The sequence below is a fragment of the Canis aureus genome, chromosome 35 (assembly GCF_053574225.1).
Source record: "Canis aureus isolate CA01 chromosome 35, VMU_Caureus_v.1.0, whole genome shotgun sequence".
In the NCBI taxonomy this organism is placed as follows: Eukaryota; Metazoa; Chordata; class Mammalia; order Carnivora; family Canidae; genus Canis; species Canis aureus.
Window position 1 is genome coordinate 31,988,146 of NC_135645.1, and position 20,115 is coordinate 32,008,260.

Consider the following 20,115-nt stretch of genomic DNA (forward strand, 5'->3'; position numbering starts at 1 on the left):
TCTTATCGAATCGAATCGAAAAGAATCCAATCGAATCGAATGGAGAAGAATCAAATCGAACCGAATCGAAAAGAACTGAATCGAAAAGAATCGAATCGAAGAGAATCTAATCGAAACGAAAAGAATCAAATCGAATCCAAAAGAATAGAATCGAAACGAAAAGAGGCGAATCGAATCGAATCGAAAAGAAGCGAATAGAAAAAAATCGAATCGAATCGAATCGAAAAGAATCGAATTGAAAAGAATAGAATCGAAAAATTCGAATCGAATCAAATCGAAATGAATCGAATCGAATTAAATCGGTTGAAAAGATCGAATCAAAAAACATCAAAGAGAATCGAAACGAATCGAAACGAATCGAAACGAATCAAATCGAATTGAAAAGAATCGTATCAAATCAAATCTAAAAGAATCGAATCGAATCGAATCAAAAAGAATGGAATCGAATTGATTCGCATCGAAAAGAATCGATCGAATTGGATTGAATCGAAAAGAATCGAATCGAATCGAATCGAAGAATCGAATCGAATCGAAATTAATCGAAAAGAATCGAATCGAATCGAATCGAAAAGAATTGAATCGAAGAATATCAAATCGAATTGAAAAGAATTGACTCAAATCAAAAAGAATCGAATCGAAACACAAAGAATCGAATCGAATCGAATTCGAAAGAATCGAATTGAATTGAAATGAGAAGAATCGAATCGAATTGCATCGAATCGAAAATAATTGAATCGAATTGAATAAAAAATAATCAAATCGAGTCGAATGAAAAATAATTGGAATTGAATCGAATCGATAATCGAACCGAATCGAATCAAATCGAGTCGAATCGAAAATAATCGAATCGAATCAAATGGATTCAAAAACAATGAAATCGAATCGAATCGAAAAGAATCGAATTGAATCGAAAAGAATCAAACCGAATCAAAAGGAATCGAAAAGAATTGAATCAAGAAGAATCGAAATGAATTGAATCGAGTAGAATCAAATCGAAGCTAGGGTAAAAGAATCGAATCGAATCAAAAATTATCTAAATCAATCCAATGAAATCCAAAAGAATTGAATCGAATCGAATCGAAAAGAATCGAATCGAAATGTAACAAATGGAATCCAAATGATCGAATCGAATCAAATCGAAAAGAATCGAATCGAAAAGAATCGAATTGAATTGAATCGATTCGAGAAGAATCGAATCGAAAAGAATCGAATCGTATCGAATCGAATCGAATCGAAAAGAATCGAATCGAAGAGAATATAATCGAAACGAAAAGAATCGAATCGATTCGAATCAAAAAGAATCGAATCGAAACGACAAGAGGCGAATCGAATCGAATCGAAAAGAATCGAATCGAAACGACAAGAGGCGAATCGAATCGAATCGAAAAGAATCAAATTGAAAAGAATCGAATCGAATTGAAAAGAATCGAATCGAAAAAATCGAATCGAATCGTATCGAATCGAAAAGAATCGAATCGAAAAGAATAGAATCGAATGGAATCGAATCGAAAAGAATCAATCGAATCGAATTGAATAGAAAAGAATCGAATAGATTCGAATCGACACGAATCGAAAAGAGTCGAAACGAATCGAATCGTATCAAAGCGAAAAGAATCGAATCGAATCAAAAAGAATCGAATCGAACTGAATCGAAAAGAATCGAATCGAACAGACCGAAAAGAATCGAATCGAAGAGAATCGTATCGAATCGAATTGAATAGAACCGAAAGAATCGAATCGATTCCAATCGACCTGAATCGAAAAGAATCGAATCGAACAGTATCGAATCTAATTGAAATGAATCGAAAAAAATAAAATAGAAGAGAATCAAATCGAAACGAAAAGAATCGAATCGAATCGAATTGAAAAGAATTGAATCGAATCGAAAAGAATCGAATCGAAATGAAAAGAATCGAATCGAATCGATCGAAATGATCGAATTGAAAAGTATCGAGTTGAATCGAATCAAATCGAAAAGAATCAAATCGAATCGTATCGAATCAAAAAGAATCAAATCAAATCGAATCGAAAAGAATAGAATCGTATTTCATTGAATCAAAAAGAATTGAATCGAAAAGAATCGAGGCGAATCAAAACGAATCGAATCAAATCGAAAAGAACCGTATCAATTTGAATCGAAAATAATCGGATCGGATCTTATATACTTGAATCAAAAAGAATCGAGTCGATTCAAATCAAAAAAATCAAACCGAATAGAAAAGAATCGAATCGAAAAGAAAAGAATCGATTCAAATCGAAAACCGAAAGGAATCAAAACGATTCGAATGGATACGAAACGAATCGAATCGAAAATAATAGAATCGGATCGCACCGAATCGAAATGAAAATAATCAAATGGAATCGAATTGAAAATAACCGAATCAAATCAAATCGAAAATAATTGAAGCGGGGATCCCTGGGTGGCGCAGCGGTTTAGTGCCTGCCTTTGGCCCAGGGCGCGATCCTGGAGACCCGGGATCAAATCCCACATAGGGCTCCCGGTGCTTGGAGCTTGCTTCTCCCTCTGCCTATGTCTCTGCCTCTCTCTCTCTGTGACTATCATAAATAAATAAAAAATTTAGAAAAAAAAAGAAAATAATCGAAGCGAATCTAATAGAAAATAATCGATTCGCATTGAATCGAATCGAAAAACATCGAAATGAATTGAATTGAAAATAATGAAATCGAATGGAAAATAATCGAATCGAAAGTAATCTTACCGAATCGAAAATAATCGAATCGAATCGAATCGAAAATAATTGAACCGAGTCGATCGAATTGAGTTGAAAATAATCGAATCGAACCGAATTGAATCGAAAATAATCGAATCGAATCGAATAGAAAAGAATCGAATGGAATCGAAAAGAATCGAATCATATCGAATTGAATCGAAAAGAATCGAATGAAGAGAACCGAAAAGAATCGAATCGAATACAATCGAAAAGAATCGTATCGAATCGAATCGAATTGAATCGAAAAAATCGATTCTAATCGAATTGAATTGAATAGAACCGAATCGAACAGTACCGAGTCGAATTGATAAGATTCGAATCAAATAAAATCGAAAAGAATCTAATTGAAACGAAAAGAATCCAATCGAATCGAATTGAAAGGAATCGAATCGAAAAAATCGAATCGAAAAGAATCGAGTTGAGTTGAATCGAATCGAATCATATCGAATCGAAAAGAATCGAATCGAATCGAATGGAATTGAAAAGAATCGAATCGAACTGAATCGAAAAGAATCGAATCGAACTGAATAGAAAAGAATCGAATCGAAATGTAACAAATTGAATCCAAATGATCGAATCGAATCAAATCGAAAACAATCGAATCGAAACGAAAAGAATCGAATAGAATCGAACTGAAAATAATCGAATCGAATCGAATCGAACAGAATTGAATCGAACGAAAAGAATCTTATCGAATCGAATCGAAAAGAATCGAATCGAATCGAATGGAGAAGAATCAAATCGAACCGAATCGAAAAGAACTGAATCGAAAAGAATCGAATCGAAGAGAATCTAATCGAAACGAAAAGAATCAAATCGAATCCAAAAGAATAGAATCGAAACGAAAAGAGGCGAATCGAATCGAATCGAAAAGAAGCGAATAGAAAAAAATCGAATCGAATCGAATCGAAAAGAATCGAATTGAAAAGAATAGAATCGAAAAATTCGAATCGAATCAAATCGAAATGAATCGAATCGAATTAAATCGGTTGAAAAGATCGAATCAAAAAACATCAAAGAGAATCGAAACGAATCGAAACGAATCGAAACGAATCAAATCGAATTGAAAAGAATCGTATCAAATCAAATCTAAAAGAATCGAATCGAATCGAATCAAAAAGAATGGAATCGAATTGATTCGCATCGAAAAGAATCGATCGAATCGGATTGAATCGAAAAGAATCGAATCGAATCGAAGAATCGAATCGAATCGAATCGAAATGAATCGAAAAGAATCGAATCGAATCGAATCGAAAAGAATTGAATCGAAGAATATCAAATCGAATTGAAAAGAATTGACTCAAATCGAAAAGAATCGAATCGAAACACAAAGAATCGAATCGAATCGAATTCGAAAGAATCGAATTGAATTGAAATGAGAAGAATCGAATCGAATTGCATCGAATCGAAAATAATTGAATCGAATTGAATAAAAAATAATCAAATCGAGTCGAATGAAAAATAATTGGAATTGAATCGAATCGATAATCGAACCGAATCGAATCAAATCGAGTCGAATCGAAAATAATCGAATCGAATCAAATGGATTCAAAAACAATGAAATCGAATCGAATCGAAAAGAATCGAATTGAATCGAAAAGAATCAAACCGAATCAAAAAGAATCGAAAAGAATTGAATCAAGAAGAATCGAAATGAATTGAATCGAGTAGAATCAAATCGAAGCTAGGGTAAAAGAGTCGAATCGAATCAAAAATTATCTAAATCAATCCAATGAAATCCAAAAGAATTGAATCGAATCGAATCGAAAAGAATCGAATCGAAATGTAACAAATGGAATCCAAATGATCGAATCGAATCAAATCGAAAAGAATCGAATCGAAAAGAATCGAATTGAATTGAATCGATTCGAGAAGAATCGAATCGAAAAGAATCGAATCGTATCGAATCGAATCGAATCGAAAAGAATCGAATCGAAGAGAATATAATCGAAACGAAAAGAATCGAATCGAATCGAATCAAAAAGAATCGAATCGAAACGACAAGAGGCGAATCGAATCGAATCGAATCGAAAAGAATCGAATCGAAACGACAAGAGGCGAATCGAATCGAATCGAAAAGAATCAAATTGAAAAGAATCGAATCGAATTGAAAAGAATCGAATCGAAAAAATCGAATCGAATCGTATCGAATCGAAAAGAATCGAATCGAAAAGAATAGAATCGAATTGAATCGAATCGAAAAGAATCAATCGAATCGAATTGAATAGAAAAGAATCGAATAGATTCGAATCGACACGAATCGAAAAGAGTCGAAACGAATCGAATCGTATCAAAGCGAAAAGAATCGAATCGAATCGAACTGAATCGAAAAGAATCGAATCGAACAGACCGAAAAGAATCGAATCGAAGAGAATCGTATCGAATCGAATTGAATAGAACCGAAAGAATCGTATCGATTCCAATCGACCTGAATCGAAAAGAATCGAATCGAACAGTATCGAATCTAATTGAAATGAATCGAAAAAAATAAAATAGAAGAGAATCAAATCGAAACGAAAAGAATCGAATCGAATCGAATTGAAAAGAATTGAATCGAATCGAAAAGAATCGAATCGAAATGAAAAGAATCGAATCGAATCGATCGAAATGATCGAATTGAAAAGTATCGAGTTGAATCGAATCAAATCGAAAAGAATCAAATCGAATCGTATCGAATCAAAAAGAATCAAATCAAATCGAATCGAAAAGAATAGAATCGTATTTCATTGAATCAAAAAGAATTGAATCGAAAAGAATCGAGGCGAATCAAAACGAATCGAATCAAATCGAAAAGAACCGTATCAATTTGAATCGAAAATAATCGGATCGGATCTTATATACTTGAATCAAAAAGAATCGAGTCGATTCAAATCAAAAAAATCAAACCGAATAGAAAAGAATCGAATCGAAAAGAAAAGAATCGATTCAAATCGAAAACCGAAAGGAATCAAAACGATTCGAATGGATACGAAACGAATCGAATCGAAAATAATAGAATCGGATCGCACCGAATCGAAATGAAAATAATCAAATGGAATCGAATTGAAAATAACCGAATCAAATCAAATCGAAAATAATTGAAGCGGGGATCCCTGGGTGGCGCAGCGGTTTAGTGCCTGCCTTTGGCCCAGGGCGCGATCCTGGAGACCCGGGATCAAATCCCACATAGGGCTCCCGGTGCTTGGAGCTTGCTTCTCCCTCTGCCTATGTCTCTGCCTCTCTCTCTCTGTGACTATCATAAATAAATAAAAAATTTAGAAAAAAAAAGAAAATAATCGAAGCGAATCTAATAGAAAATAATCGATTCGCATTGAATCGAATCGAAAAACATCGAAATGAATTGAATTGAAAATAATGAAATCGAATGGAAAATAATCGAATCGAAAGTAATCTTACCGAATCGAAAATAATCGAATCGAATCGAATCGAAAATAATTGAACCGAGTCGATCGAATTGAGTTGAAAATAATCGAATCGAACCGAATTGAATCGAAAATAATCGAATCGAATCGAATAGAAAAGAATCGAATGGAATCGAAAAGAATCGAATCATATCGAATTGAATCGAAAAGAATCGAATGAAGAGAACCGAAAAGAATCGAATCGAATACAATCGAAAAGAATCGTATCGAATCGAATCGAATTGAATCGAAAAAATCGATTCTAATCGAATTGAATTGAATAGAACCGAATCGAACAGTACCGAGTCGAATTGATAAGATTCGAATCAAATAAAATCGAAAAGAATCTAATTGAAACGAAAAGAATCCAATCGAATCGAATTGAAAGGAATCGAATCGAAAAAATCGAATCGAAAAGAATCGAGTTGAGTTGAATCGAATCGAATCATATCGAATCGAAAAGAATCGAATCGAATCGAATGGAATTGAAAAGAATCGAATCGAACTGAATCGAAAAGAATCGAATCGAACTGAATAGAAAAGAATCGAATCGAAATGTAACAAATTGAATCCAAATGATCGAATCGAATCAAATCGAAAACAATCGAATCGAAACGAAAAGAATCGAATAGAATCGAACTGAAAATAATCGAATCGAATCGAATCGAACAGAATTGAATCGAACGAAAAGAATCTTATCGAATCGAATCGAAAAGAATCGAATCGAATCGAATGGAGAAGAATCAAATCGAACCGAATCGAAAAGAACTGAATCGAAAAGAATCGAATCGAAGAGAATCTAATCGAAACGAAAAGAATCAAATCGAATCCAAAAGAATAGAATCGAAACGAAAAGAGGCGAATCGAATCGAATCGAAAAGAAGCGAATAGAAAAAAATCGAATCGAATCGAATCGAAAAGAATCGAATTGAAAAGAATAGAATCGAAAAATTCGAATCGAATCAAATCGAAATGAATCGAATCGAATTAAATCGGTTGAAAAGATCGAATCAAAAAACATCAAAGAGAATCGAAACGAATCGAAACGAATCGAAACGAATCAAATCGAATTGAAAAGAATCGTATCAAATCAAATCTAAAAGAATCGAATCGAATCGAATCAAAAAGAATGGAATCGAATTGATTCGCATCGAAAAGAATCGATCGAATCGGATTGAATCGAAAAGAATCGAATCGAATCGAAGAATCGAATCGAATCGAATCGAAATGAATCGAAAAGAATCGAATCGAATCGAATCGAAAAGAATTGAATCGAAGAATATCAAATCGAATTGAAAAGAATTGACTCAAATCGAAAAGAATCGAATCGAAACACAAAGAATCGAATCGAATCGAATTCGAAAGAATCGAATTGAATTGAAATGAGAAGAATCGAATCGAATTGCATCGAATCGAAAATAATTGAATCGAATTGAATAAAAAATAATCAAATCGAGTCGAATGAAAAATAATTGGAATTGAATCGAATCGATAATCGAACCGAATCGAATCAAATCGAGTCGAATCGAAAATAATCGAATCGAATCAAATGGATTCAAAAACAATGAAATCGAATCGAATCGAAAAGAATCGAATTGAATCGAAAAGAATCAAACCGAATCAAAAAGAATCGAAAAGAATTGAATCAAGAAGAATCGAAATGAATTGAATCGAGTAGAATCAAATCGAAGCTAGGGTAAAAGAGTCGAATCGAATCAAAAATTATCTAAATCAATCCAATGAAATCCAAAAGAATTGAATCGAATCGAATCGAAAAGAATCGAATCGAAATGTAACAAATGGAATCCAAATGATCGAATCGAATCAAATCGAAAAGAATCGAATCGAAAAGAATCGAATTGAATTGAATCGATTCGAGAAGAATCGAATCGAAAAGAATCGAATCGTATCGAATCGAATCGAATCGAAAAGAATCGAATCGAAGAGAATATAATCGAAACGAAAAGAATCGAATCGAATCGAATCAAAAAGAATCGAATCGAAACGACAAGAGGCGAATCGAATCGAATCGAATCGAAAAGAATCGAATCGAAACGACAAGAGGCGAATCGAATCGAATCGAAAAGAATCAAATTGAAAAGAATCGAATCGAATTGAAAAGAATCGAATCGAAAAAATCGAATCGAATCGTATCGAATCGAAAAGAATCGAATCGAAAAGAATAGAATCGAATTGAATCGAATCGAAAAGAATCAATCGAATCGAATTGAATAGAAAAGAATCGAATAGATTCGAATCGACACGAATCGAAAAGAGTCGAAACGAATCGAATCGTATCAAAGCGAAAAGAATCGAATCGAATCGAACTGAATCGAAAAGAATCGAATCGAACAGACCGAAAAGAATCGAATCGAAGAGAATCGTATCGAATCGAATTGAATAGAACTGAAAGAATCGTATCGATTCCAATCGACCTGAATCGAAAAGAATCGAATCGAACAGTATCGAATCTAATTGAAATGAATCGAAAAAAATAAAATAGAAGAGAATCAAATCGAAACGAAAAGAATCGAATCGAATCGAATTGAAAAGAATTGAATCGAATCGAAAAGAATCGAATCGAAATGAAAAGAATCGAATCGAATCGATCGAAATGATCGAATTGAAAAGTATCGAGTTGAATCGAATCAAATCGAAAAGAATCAAATCGAATCGTATCGAATCAAAAAGAATCAAATCAAATCGAATCGAAAAGAATAGAATCGTATTTCATTGAATCAAAAAGAATTGAATCGAAAAGAATCGAGGCGAATCAAAACGAATCGAATCAAATCGAAAAGAACCGTATCAATTTGAATCGAAAATAATCGGATCGGATCTTATATACTTGAATCAAAAAGAATCGAGTCGATTCAAATCAAAAAAATCAAACCGAATAGAAAAGAATCGAATCGAAAAGAAAAGAATCGATTCAAATCGAAAACCGAAAGGAATCAAAACGATTCGAATGGATACGAAACGAATCGAATCGAAAATAATAGAATCGGATCGCACCGAATCGAAATGAAAATAATCAAATGGAATCGAATTGAAAATAACCGAATCAAATCAAATCGAAAATAATTGAAGCGGGGATCCCTGGGTGGCGCAGCGGTTTAGTGCCTGCCTTTGGCCCAGGGCGCGATCCTGGAGACCCGGGATCAAATCCCACATAGGGCTCCCGGTGCTTGGAGCTTGCTTCTCCCTCTGCCTATGTCTCTGCCTCTCTCTCTCTGTGACTATCATAAATAAATAAAAAATTTAGAAAAAAAAAGAAAATAATCGAAGCGAATCTAATAGAAAATAATCGATTCGCATTGAATCGAATCGAAAAACATCGAAATGAATTGAATTGAAAATAATGAAATCGAATGGAAAATAATCGAATCGAAAGTAATCTTACCAAATCGAAAATAATCGAATCGAATCGAATCGAAAATAATTGAACCGAGTCGATCGAATTGAGTTGAAAATAATCGAATCGAACCGAATTGAATCGAAAATAATCGAATCGAATCGAATAGAAAAGAATCGAATGGAATCGAAAAGAATCGAATCATATCGAATTGAATCGAAAAGAATCGAATGAAGAGAACCGAAAAGAATCGAATCGAATACAATCGAAAAGAATCGTATCGAATCGAATCGAATTGAATCGAAAAAATCGATTCTAATCGAATTGAATTGAATAGAACCGAATCGAACAGTACCGAGTCGAATTGATAAGATTCGAATCAAATAAAATCGAAAAGAATCTAATTGAAACGAAAAGAATCCAATCGAATCGAATTGAAAGGAATCGAATCGAAAAAATCGAATCGAAAAGAATCGAGTTGAGTTGAATCGAATCGAATCATATCGAATCGAAAAGAATCGAATCGAATCGAATGGAATTGAAAAGAATCGAATCGAACTGAATCGAAAAGAATCGAATCGAACTGAATAGAAAAGAATCGAATCGAAATGTAACAAATTGAATCCAAATGATCGAATCGAATCAAATCGAAAACAATCGAATCGAAACGAAAAGAATCGAATAGAATCGAACTGAAAATAATCGAATCGAATCGAATCGAACAGAATTGAATCGAACGAAAAGAATCTTATCGAATCGAATCGAAAAGAATCGAATCGAATCGAATGGAGAAGAATCAAATCGAACCGAATCGAAAAGAACTGAATCGAAAAGAATCGAATCGAAGAGAATCTAATCGAAACGAAAAGAATCAAATCGAATCCAAAAGAATAGAATCGAAACGAAAAGAGGCGAATCGAATCGAATCGAAAAGAAGCGAATAGAAAAAAATCGAATCGAATCGAATCGAAAAGAATCGAATTGAAAAGAATAGAATCGAAAAATTCGAATCGAATCAAATCGAAATGAATCGAATCGAATTAAATCGGTTGAAAAGATCGAATCAAAAAACATCAAAGAGAATCGAAACGAATCGAAACGAATCGAAACGAATCAAATCGAATTGAAAAGAATCGTATCAAATCAAATCTAAAAGAATCGAATCGAATCGAATCAAAAAGAATGGAATCGAATTGATTCGCATCGAAAAGAATCGATCGAATCGGATTGAATCGAAAAGAATCGAATCGAATCGAAGAATCGAATCGAATCGAATCGAAATGAATCGAAAAGAATCGAATCGAATCGAATCGAAAAGAATTGAATCGAAGAATATCAAATCGAATTGAAAAGAATTGACTCAAATCGAAAAGAATCGAATCGAAACACAAAGAATCGAATCGAATCGAATTCGAAAGAATCGAATTGAATTGAAATGAGAAGAATCGAATCGAATTGCATCGAATCGAAAATAATTGAATCGAATTGAATAAAAAATAATCAAATCGAGTCGAATGAAAAATAATTGGAATTGAATCGAATCGATAATCGAACCGAATCGAATCAAATCGAGTCGAATCGAAAATAATCGAATCGAATCAAATGGATTCAAAAACAATGAAATCGAATCGAATCGAAAAGAATCGAATTGAATCGAAAAGAATCAAACCGAATCAAAAAGAATCGAAAAGAATTGAATCAAGAAGAATCGAAATGAATTGAAACGAGTAGAATCAAATCGAAGCTAGGGTAAAAGAATCGAATCGAATCAAAAATTATCTAAATCAATCCAATGAAATCCAAAAGAATTGAATCGAATCGAATCGAAAAGAATCGAATCGAAATGTAACAAATGGAATCCAAATGATCGAATCGAATCAAATCGAAAAGAATCGAATCGAAAGGAATCGAATTGAATTGAATCGATTCGAGAAGAATCGAATCGAAAAGAATCGAATCGTATCGAATCGAATCGAATCGAAAAGAATCGAATCGTATCGAATCGAATCGAATCGAAAAGAATCGAATCGAAGAGAATCAAATCGAAACGAAAAGAATCGAATCGAATCGAATTGAAAAGAATTGAATCGAATCGAAAAGATTCGAATCGAAATGAAAAGAATCGAATCGAATCGATCGAAATGATCGAATTGAAAAGTATCGAGTTGAATCGAATCAAATCGAAAAGAATCAAATCGAATCGTATCGAATCAAAAAGAATCAAATCAAATCGAATCGAAAAGAATAGAATCGTATTTCATTGAATCAAAAAGAATTGAATCGAAAAGAATCGAGGCGAATCAAAACGAATCGAATCAAATCGAAAAGAACCGTATCAATTTGAATCGAAAATAATCGGATCGGATCTTATATACTTGAATCAAAAAGAATCGAGTCGATTCAAATCAAAAAAATATCGAATTGAATCGAAAAGAATCGAATCGTATCGAATGGAATCGAAAACAATCGAATCATATCGAATTGAATCGAAAAGAATCGAATGAAGAGAACCGAAAAGAATCGAATCGAATACAATCGAAAAGAATCGTATCGAATCGAATCGAATTGAATCGAAAAAATCGATTCTAATCGAATTGAATTGAATAGAACCGAATCGAACAGTACCGAGTCGAATTGATAAGATTCGAATCAAATAAAATCGAAAAGAATCTAATTGAAACGAAAAGAATCCAATCGAATCGAATTGAAAGGAATCGAATCGAAAAAATCGAATCGAAAAGAATCGAGTTGAGTTGAATCGAATCGAATCATATCGAATCGAAAAGAATCGAATCGAATCGAATGGAATTGAAAAGAATCGAATCGAACTGAATCGAAAAGAATCGAATCGAACTGAATAGAAAAGAATCGAATCGAAATGTAACAAATTGAATCCAAATGATCGAATCGAATCAAATCGAAAACAATCGAATCGAAACGAAAAGAATCGAATAGAATCGAACTGAAAATAATCGAATCGAATCGAATCGAACAGAATTGAATCGAACGAAAAGAATCTTATCGAATCGAATCGAAAAGAATCGAATCGAATCGAATGGAGAAGAATCAAATCGAACCGAATCGAAAAGAACTGAATCGAAAAGAATCGAATCGAAGAGAATCTAATCGAAACGAAAAGAATCAAATCGAATCCAAAAGAATAGAATCGAAACGAAAAGAGGCGAATCGAATCGAATCGAAAAGAAGCGAATAGAAAAAAATCGAATCGAATCGAATCGAAAAGAATCGAATTGAAAAGAATAGAATCGAAAAGTTCGAATCGAATCAAATCGAAATGAATCGAATCGAATTAAATCGGTTGAAAAGATCGAATCAAAAACATCAAAGAGAATCGAAACGAATCGAAACGAATCGAAACGAATCAAATCGAATTGAAAAGAATCGTATCAAATCAAATCTAAAAGAATCGAATCGAATCGAATCAAAAAGAATGGAATCGAATTGATTCGCATCGAAAAGAATCGATCGAATCGGATTGAATCGAAAAGAATCGAATCGAATCGAAGAATCGAATCGAATCGAATCGAAATGAATCGAAAAGAATCGAATCGAATCGAATCGAAAAGAATTGAATCGAAGAATATCAAATCGAATTGAAAAGAATTGACTCAAATCGAAAAGAATCGATTCGAAACACAAAGAATCGAATCGAATCGAATTCGAAAGAATCGAATTGAATTGAAATGAGAAGAATCGAATCGAATTGCATCGAATCGAAAATAATTGAATCGAATTGAATAAAAAATAATCAAATCGAGTCGAATGAAAAATAATTGGAATTGAATCGAATCGATAATCGAACCGAATCGAATCAAATCGAGTCGAATCGAAAATAATCGAATCGAATCAAATGGATTCAAAAACAATGAAATCGAATCGAATCGAAAAGAATCGAATTGAATCGAAAAGAATCAAACCGAATCAAAAAGAATCGAAAAGAATTGAATCAAGAAGAATCGAAATGAATTGAATCGAGTAGAATCAAATCGAAGCTAGGGTAAAAGAATCGAATCGAATCAAAAATTATCTAAATCAATCCAATGAAATCCAAAAGAATTGAATCGAATCGAATCGAAAAGAATCGAATCGAAATGTAACAAATGGAAACCAAATGATCGAATCGAATCAAATCGAAAAGAATCGAATCGAAAAGAATCGAATTGAATTGAATCGATTCGAGAAGAATCGAATCGAAAAGAATCGAATCGTATCGAATCGAATCGAATCGAAAAGAATTGAATCGAAGAATATCAAATCGAATTGAAAAGAATTGACTCAAATCGAAAAGAATCGAATCGAAACACAAAGAATCGAATCGAATCGAATTCGAAAGAATCGAATTGAATTGAAATGAGAAGAATCGAATCGAATTGCATCGAATCGAAAATAATTGAATCGAATTGAATAAAAAATAATCAAATCGAGTCGAATGAAAAATAATTGGAATTGAATCGAATCGATAATCGAACCGAATCGAATCAAATCGAGTCGAATCGAAAATAATCGAATCGAATCAAATGGATTCAAAAACAATGAAATCGAATCGAATCGAAAAGAATCGAATTGAATCGAAAAGAATCAAACCGAATCAAAAAGAATCGAAAAGAATTGAATCAAGAAGAATCGAAATGAATTGAATCGAGTAGAATCAAATCGAAGCTAGGGTAAAAGAGTCGAATCGAATCAAAAATTATCTAAATCAATCCAATGAAATCCAAAAGAATTGAATCGAATCGAATCGAAAAGAATCGAATCGAAATGTAACAAATGGAATCCAAATGATCGAATCGAATCAAATCGAAAAGAATCGAATCGAAAAGAATCGAATTGAATTGAATCGATTCGAGAAGAATCGAATCGAAAAGAATCGAATCGTATCGAATCGAATCGAATCGAAAAGAATCGAATCGAAGAGAATATAATCGAAACGAAAAGAATCGAATCGAATCGAATTGAAAAGAATTGAATCGAATCGAAAAGAATCGAATCGAAATGAAAAGAATCGAATCGAATCGATCGAAATGATCGAATTGAAAAGTATCGAGTTGAATCGAATCAAATCGAAAAGAATCAAATCGAATCGTATCGAATCAAAAAGAATCAAATCAAATCGAATCGAAAAGAATAGAATCGTATTTCATTGAATCAAAAAGAATTGAATCGAAAAGAATCGAGGCGAATCAAAACGAATCGAATCAAATCGAAAAGAACCGTATCAATTTGAATCGAAAATAATCGGATCGGATCTTATATACTTGAATCAAAAAGAATCGAGTCGATTCAAATCAAAAAAATCAAACCGAATAGAAAAGAATCGAATCGAAAAGAAAAGAATCGATTCAAATCGAAAACCGAAAGGAATCAAAACGATTCGAATGGATACGAAACGAATCGAATCGAAAATAATAGAATCGGATCGCACCGAATCGAAATGAAAATAATCAAATGGAATCGAATTGAAAATAACCGAATCAAATCAAATCGAAAATAATTGAAGCGGGGATCCCTGGGTGGCGCAGCGGTTTAGTGCCTGCCTTTGGCCCAGGGCGCGATCCTGGAGACCCGGGATCAAATCCCACATAGGGCTCCCGGTGCTTGGAGCTTGCTTCTCCCTCTGCCTATGTCTCTGCCTCTCTCTCTCTGTGACTATCATAAATAAATAAAAAATTTAGAAAAAAAAAGAAAATAATCGAAGCGAATCTAATAGAAAATAATCGATTCGCATTGAATCGAATCGAAAAACATCGAAATGAATTGAATTGAAAATAATGAAATCGAATGGAAAATAATCGAATCGAAAGTAATCTTACCGAATCGAAAATAATCGAATCGAATCGAATCGAAAATAATTGAACCGAGTCGATCGAATTGAGTTGAAAATAATCGAATCGAACCGAATTGAATCGAAAATAATCGAATCGAATCGAATAGAAAAGAATCGAATGGAATCGAAAAGAATCGAATCATATCGAATTGAATCGAAAAGAATCGAATCGTATCGAATGGAATCGAAAACAATCGAATCATATCGAATTGAATCGAAAAGAATCGAATGAAGAGAACCGAAAAGAATCGAATCGAATACAATCGAAAAGAATCGTATCGAATCGAATCGAATTGAATCGAAAAAATCGATTCTAATCGAATTGAATTGAATAGAACCGAATCGAACAGTACCGAGTCGAATTGATAAGATTCGAATCAAATAAAATCGAAAAGAATCTAATTGAAACGAAAAGAATCCAATCGAATCGAATTGAAAGGAATCGAATCGAAAAAATCGAATCGAAAAGAATCGAGTTGAGTTGAATCGAATCGAATCATATCGAATCGAAAAGAATCGAATCGAATCGAATGGAATTGAAAAGAATCGAATCGAACTGAATCGAAAAGAATCGAATCGAACTGAATAGAAAAGAATCGAATCGAAATGTAACAAATTGAATCCAAATGATCGAATCGAATCAAATCGAAAACAATCGAATCGAAACGAAAAGAATCGAATAGAATCGAACTGAAAATAATCGAATCGAATCGAATCGAACAGAATTGAATCGAACGAAAAGAATCTTATCGAATCGAATCGAAAAGAATCGAATCGAATCGAATGGAGAAGAATCAAATCGAACCGAATCGAAAAGAACTGAATCGAAAAGAATCGAATCGAAGAGAATCTAATCGAAACGAAAAGAATCAAATCGAATCCAAAAGAATAGAATCGAAACGAAAAGAGGCGAATCGAATCGAATCGAAAAGAAGCGAATAGAAAAAAATCGAATCGAATCGAATCGAAAAGAATCGAATTGAAAAGAATAGAATCGAAAAATTCGAATCGAATCAAATCGAAATGAATCGAATCGAATTAAATCGGTTGAAAAGATCGAATCAAAAAACATCAAAGAGAATCGAAACGAATCGAAACGAATCGAAACGAATCAAATCGAATTGAAAAGAATCGTATCAAATCAAATCTAAAAGAATCGAATCGAATCGAATCAAAAAGAATGGAATCGAATTGATTCGCATCGAAAAGAATCGATCGAATCGGATTGAATCGAAAAGAATCGAATCGAATCGAAGAATCGAATCGAATCGAATCGAAATGAATCGAAAAGAATCGAATCGAATCGAATCGAAAAGAATTGAATCGAAGAATATCAAATCGAATTGAAAAGAATTGACTCAAATCGAAAAGAATCGAATCGAAACACAAAGAATCGAATCGAATCGAATTCGAAAGAATCGAATTGAATTGAAATGAGAAGAATCGAATCGAATTGCATCGAATCGAAAATAATTGAATCGAATTGAATAAAAAATAATCAAATCGAGTCGAATGAAAAATAATTGGAATTGAATCGAATCGATAATCGAACCGAATCGAATCAAATCGAGTCGAATCGAAAATAATCGAATCGAATCAAATGGATTCAAAAACAATGAAATCGAATCGAATCGAAAAGAATCGAATTGAATCGAAAAGAATCAAACCGAATCAAAAAGAATCGAAAAGAATTGAATCAAGAAGAATCGAAATGAATTGAATCGAGTAGAATCAAATCGAAGCTAGGGTAAAAGAATCGAATCGAATCAAAAATTATCTAAATCAATCCAATGAAATCCAAAAGAATTGAATCGAATCGAATCGAAAAGAATCGAATCGAAATGTAACAAATGGAAACCAAATGATCGAATCGAATCAAATCGAAAAGAATCGAATCGAAAAGAATCGAATTGAATTGAATCGATTCGAGAAGAATCGAATCGAAAAGAATCGAATCGTATCGAATCGAATCGAATCGAAAAGAATTGAATCGAAGAATATCAAATCGAATTGAAAAGAATTGACTCAAATCGAAAAGAATCGAATCGAAACACAAAGAATCGAATCGAATCGAATTCGAAAGAATCGAATTGAATTGAAATGAGAAGAATCGAATCGAATTGCATCGAATCGAAAATAATTGAATCGAATTGAATAAAAAATAATCAAATCGAGTCGAATGAAAAATAATTGGAATTGAATCGAATCGATAATCGAACCGAATCGAATCAAATCGAGTCGAATCGAAAATAATCGAATCGAATCAAATGGATTCAAAAACAATGAAATCGAATCGAATCGAAAAGAATCGAATTGAATCGAAAAGAATCAAACCGAATCAAAAAGAATCGAAAAGAATTGAATCAAGAAGAATCGAAATGAATTGAATCGAGTAGAATCAAATCGAAGCTAGGGTAAAAGAGTCGAATCGAATCAAAAATTATCTAAATCAATCCAATGAAATCCAAAAGAATTGAATCGAATCGAATCGAAAAGAATCGAATCGAAATGTAACAAATGGAATCCAAATGATCGAATCGAATCAAATCGAAAAGAATCGAATCGAAAAGAATCGAATTGAATTGAATCGATTCGAGAAGAATCGAATCGAAAAGAATCGAATCGTATCGAATCGAATCGAATCGAAAAGAATCGAATCGAAGAGAATATAATCGAAACGAAAAGAATCGAATCGAATCGAATTGAAAAGAATTGAATCGAATCGAAAAGAATCGAATCGAAATGAAAAGAATCGAATCGAATCGATCGAAATGATCGAATTGAAAAGTATCGAGTTGAATCGAATCAAATCGAAAAGAATCAAATCGAATCGTATCGAATCAAAAAGAATCAAATCAAATCGAATCGAAAAGAATAGAATCGTATTTCATTGAATCAAAAAGAATTGAATCGAAAAGAATCGAGGCGAATCAAAACGAATCGAATCAAATCGAAAAGAACCGTATCAATTTGAATCGAAAATAATCGGATCGGATCTTATATACTTGAATCAAAAAGAATCGAGTCGATTCAAATCAAAAAAATCAAACCGAATAGAAAAGAATCGAATCGAAAAGAAAAGAATCGATTCAAATCGAAAACCGAAAGGAATCAAAACGATTCGAATGGATACGAAACGAATCGAATCGAAAATAATAGAATCGGATCGCACCGAATCGAAATGAAAATAATCAAATGGAATCGAATTGAAAATAACCGAATCAAATCAAATCGAAAATAATTGAAGCGGGGATCCCTGGGTGGCGCAGCGGTTTAGTGCCTGCCTTTGGCCCAGGGCGCGATCCTGGAGACCCGGGATCAAATCCCACATAGGGCTCCCGGTGCTTGGAGCTTGCTTCTCCCTCTGCCTATGTCTCTGCCTCTCTCTCTCTGTGACTATCATAAATAAATAAAAAATTTAGAAAAAAAAAGAAAATAATCGAAGCGAATCTAATAGAAAATAATCGATTCGCATTGAATCGAATCGAAAAACATCGAAATGAATTGAATTGAAAATAATGAAATCGAATGGAAAATAATCGAATCGAAAGTAATCTTACCGAATCGAAAATAATCGAATCGAATCGAATCGAAAATAATTGAACCGAGTCGATCGAATTGAGTTGAAAATAATCGAATCGAACCGAATTGAATCGAAAATAATCGAATCGAATCGAATAGAAAAGAATCGAATGGAATCGAAAAGAATCGAATCATATCGAATTGAATCGAAAAGAATCGAATCGTATCGAATGGAATCGAAAACAATCGAATCATATCGAATTGAATCGAAAAGAATCGAATGAAGAGAACCGAAAAGAATCGAATCGAATACAATCGAAAAGAATCGTATCGAATCGAATCGAATTGAATCGAAAAAATCGATTCTAATCGAATTGAATTGAATAGAACCGAATCGAACAGTACCGAGTCGAATTGATAAGATTCGAATCAAATAAAATCGAAAAGAATCTAATTGAAACGAAAAGAATCCAATCGAATCGAATTGAAAAGAATCGAATCGAAAAAATCGAATCGAAAAGAATCGAGTTGAGTTGAATCGAATCGAATCATATCGAATCGAAAAGAATCGAATCGAATCGAATGGAATTGAAAAGAATCGAATCGAACTGAATCGAAAAGAATCGAATCGAACTGAATCGAAAAGAATCGAATCGAAATGTAACAAATTGAATCCAAATGATCGAATCGAATCAAATCGAAAACAATCGAATCGAAACGAAAAGAATCGAATAGAATCGAACTGAAAATAATCGAATCGAATCGAATCGAACAGAATTGAATCGAACGAAAAGAATCTTATCGAATCGAATCGAAAAGAATCGAATCGAATCGAATGGAGAAGAATCAAATCGAACCGAATCGAAAAGAACTGAATCGAAAAGAATCGAATCGAAGAGAATCTAATCGAAACGAAAAGAATCAAATCGAATCCAAAAGAATAGAATCGAAACGAAAAGAGGCGAATCGAATCGAATCGAAAAGAAGCGAATAGAAAAAAATCGAATCGAATCGAATCGAAAAGAATCGAATTGAAAAGAATAGAATCGAAAAATTCGAATCGAATCAAATCGAAATGAATCGAATCGAATTAAATCGGTTGAAAAGATCGAATCAAAAAACATCAAAGAGAATCGAAACGAATCGAAACGAATCGAAACGAATCAAATCGAATTGAAAAGAATCGTATCAAATCAAATCTAAAAGAATCGAATCGAATCGAATCAAAAAGAATGGAATCGAATTGATTCGCATCGAAAA